General features: G+C 39.0%; 1 non-coding gene across 1 annotated transcript; it reads left to right on the plus strand.

Moving 5' to 3' along the window:
* Positions 1-2,627: 2,627 nt before the first annotated feature.
* LOC114670712 (U2 spliceosomal RNA) lies at positions 2,628-2,819 on the plus strand. The gene has a single exon (XR_003720405.1). It is a non-coding gene; the product is annotated as a U2 spliceosomal RNA (small nuclear RNA).
* The last annotated feature ends 272 nt before the right edge of the window (positions 2,820-3,091 follow it).

The following is a 3,091-nucleotide window of genomic DNA, read 5'->3' on the forward strand; positions in this document are numbered from 1 at the left end:
CCTGGCAACCAGCCCCCATCCAGGAGCCCACCAAGCCTCGGGTCATGAGAACAAAAGATGCTCCTGTCACCCAGGAAATTCCAAGGGATTTCGGAACTCTGTGTCAGACGTTATCACTGAGGAAATTACAAAGGTCTTAAGGAGCTCTGCGTTAGGAACCAGGGGTCAAAGACTAAATATTACAATAGATTCTCATTGTGTAGATCAATGGATTCTACATATGTTTGTGTGTATTATACATATATATATATCTTAATATATCACTACATCATAATCTTCTCTAACAAAAACTGGCATATTTTCCAGAGAAAGCCAAGGTTCCTCCCATATTGGGTCCTCTTCTTCCATCTATCCCCAGGGAACAGATCTTAATAGACAATAGCATAGGAAATCCACACCAGCCTCAACATCCTTTACATACTTTGGTTAAGGAAGGGCCTGAGGGTGCTGGGCAGTTGGAACTGAGCTTCATTCAAATGCCATTCTCTGTGTAAAAGTCTTGTAGCTGCATCTTTTTGCTTCCCCAACTAAAATTTTAAGATGAGAGTGAAATCTTTAATTGGAAGCTTGAAATCTAATTATTTGGATATATAATTTGATTTCATTTTAATTTATCCCTAGTTTTTTTAAGGTATAATAGACAAATAAAAATTGTATGTATTTATGGTATACAATGTGATGTTTAGATATGTGTATATATACACTGTGAAATGATTAAATCAAGCTAATTAACATATTTGTCATCTCACGTAGTTACCATTTTTTGCTGTGAGAACATTTAGATCTACTCTCTTAGCAATTTCCAAGTATACACTATCATTAGTTATAGTCACCATGCTATACAATAAATGCTTTATACACTTCAACCAATATCTCTCCATCCCTGTCTCCAGCCCCTGGCAACCACCATTCTATTCTCTGCTTCTTTAAGTTCAACTTTTAAAAATCCCATATGTAAGTGAGATTATGCAGTACTTGTCTTTCTGTGCCTGACTTATTTTACTTAGCATCATATCCTTCATTTGGTATTTTATATCTTGCATTGTTATCTGTCTTTTATCTTTTATCATGCCCTGAGGAAGATATTCTGCCCTAATAGTCATTACATAGAAAAAGAAACTAAGGGATAAGCAATATAATTACTTTAATGTTTTTAATTAGCCCTTTTAATAGGCGCTCAAAAATACTAACATAGCACAATGAGATCATTTACTCTAATTACACTGAAGGATAAGGGCCAAACTTGCATGAGGATTTAGGCTTTTTGGTACCTACATACTAATCATTTCTCTTCTCTATTCTACTTTTATATAGTAGAAACAAGAAGTATATAAATATCTGTTAAATGAGTAATCTTATCTGAAATTAAATACCTGTGTTTGCAATTTATTACGTGAATAAAAAGGAAGGAAGATATAGATACATAGGGAAAAACACTGGGAAATAACTCTGTAACATGAAAGAGTATGGAAAAGAGTACAAGGAATGTTACAAAATACCTGCACTACCAGTGAACCAGTACAGTATCATCTGAAAGTAAACTGACATTAGTTGTAAATGCAAACTCAAGGGCGGTCACAGACTTTTTTTTTTTTTTTTTTTTTTAACAAAATCAGTATAATTGGTATGGGAAGAGAAAAAATAAAATGGAACCATATAAGGGGCGCGGTGGCTCATGCCAGTAATCCCAGCACTTTGAGAGGCTGAGGTGGGCAATTACTTGAGGTCAGGAGTTCCAGGCCAGTCTGGCCAACATGGTGAAACCTCGTCTCTACTAAAAATTCAAAAATTAGCCAGGCCAGGCACGGTGGCTCACACCTGGAATCCCAGCACTTTGAGAGGCCAAGTCGGGCAGATCACCTGAGGTCAGGAGTTCGAGACCAGCCTGGCCAACATGGTGAAATCCCCCTCTCTACTAAAAATACAAAAATTAGCTGTGCGTGGTGGCAGGTGTCTATAATCCCAAATACTCGGGAGGCTGAGGCAGGAGAATGATTTTGCTGCCCCAGCAATCATTACATGTGATGGGTCACTTGATGGATCACATTACATGTGATAGGTCAAAATGCAGGTGTAGGAAAATGATTACTTATTGAGAGCATAGACGTTCACAGTCATGAATGATGGTGATGCCAGGGAACAACAGATTGTCCACATGGGTGGCTGAGAAAGTGGCATCTTTGCTTCTGATGGTTCAATGCACACAAACTTAATTTTATGCAAAAGTTATTAAAATATTGTATAAAATTACCTTCAGGCTCTATGTATAAAATGTGTCTGAAACATAAGTGAATTTTATGTTTAGGCTTGGATTTGATCTCCAAGGTATCTCATGGTGTATATGCAATATTCCAAAACTCAAAAAAATCTGAATCCAAAGCACTTCCGGTCCCAAGCATTTCTGTTAAGGGATATTCAACCTGCATCAGTTTTCCTGTTTGTTTCCTTTGACTTCTCTTCCACGCTGCTGGTTTCATGATACGTCTGGTGAGTCCTCCCTGTCTGTTATGGAAATAATTCTGTGATCGGTGTGGATTTCCTATGCTTCTGTGTAGGAAGGTCTGTTTCCTGGGGATAGGTGGAAGAAGGCGGTTTGTCCAGGGCTTACTGATAAGATTTCTCTCTAGATCGCTTCTTGGTCTTTTGGCTAAGATCATGTGTAGAATCTGTTCTTACCAGTTTAATATGCTGATATATCCTCTATCTGAGGACAATACAGTAAATGGATTTTTTGAGCAGGGAGATGGAATAGGAGCTTGCTCCATCGACTGCACACATCCACCTGGTATTGCAGTGCCTCCAGGAATGGTGTAACCCTCGGGGGATATTTAAAAAAAAAAAAGATTTCAATCTAGAGGCTATAGGCTGCAGATGCTGCGGGTGCTCAAACGAGGAGAGCTCTGCTGCAGGGCGCCGCATGCCAGAAGCCTTGGCTTTCTCCAGCCACTCAACTTTTTGCTAGAGAAGAATTCCCTGGTTTGTCTGCACTTTTTCCCTCTCCCTGGGAATAAATGAGACTGTGCACTGTTTCTTCACAAGGGGGTAGAAAGAGGACTGAACTGTCAGGGGGCTTCCATACGTAGGACTTTAA

This window comes from Macaca mulatta, chromosome 10 (assembly GCF_049350105.2).
Source record: "Macaca mulatta isolate MMU2019108-1 chromosome 10, T2T-MMU8v2.0, whole genome shotgun sequence".
NCBI classification, from domain to species: domain Eukaryota; kingdom Metazoa; phylum Chordata; class Mammalia; order Primates; family Cercopithecidae; genus Macaca; species Macaca mulatta.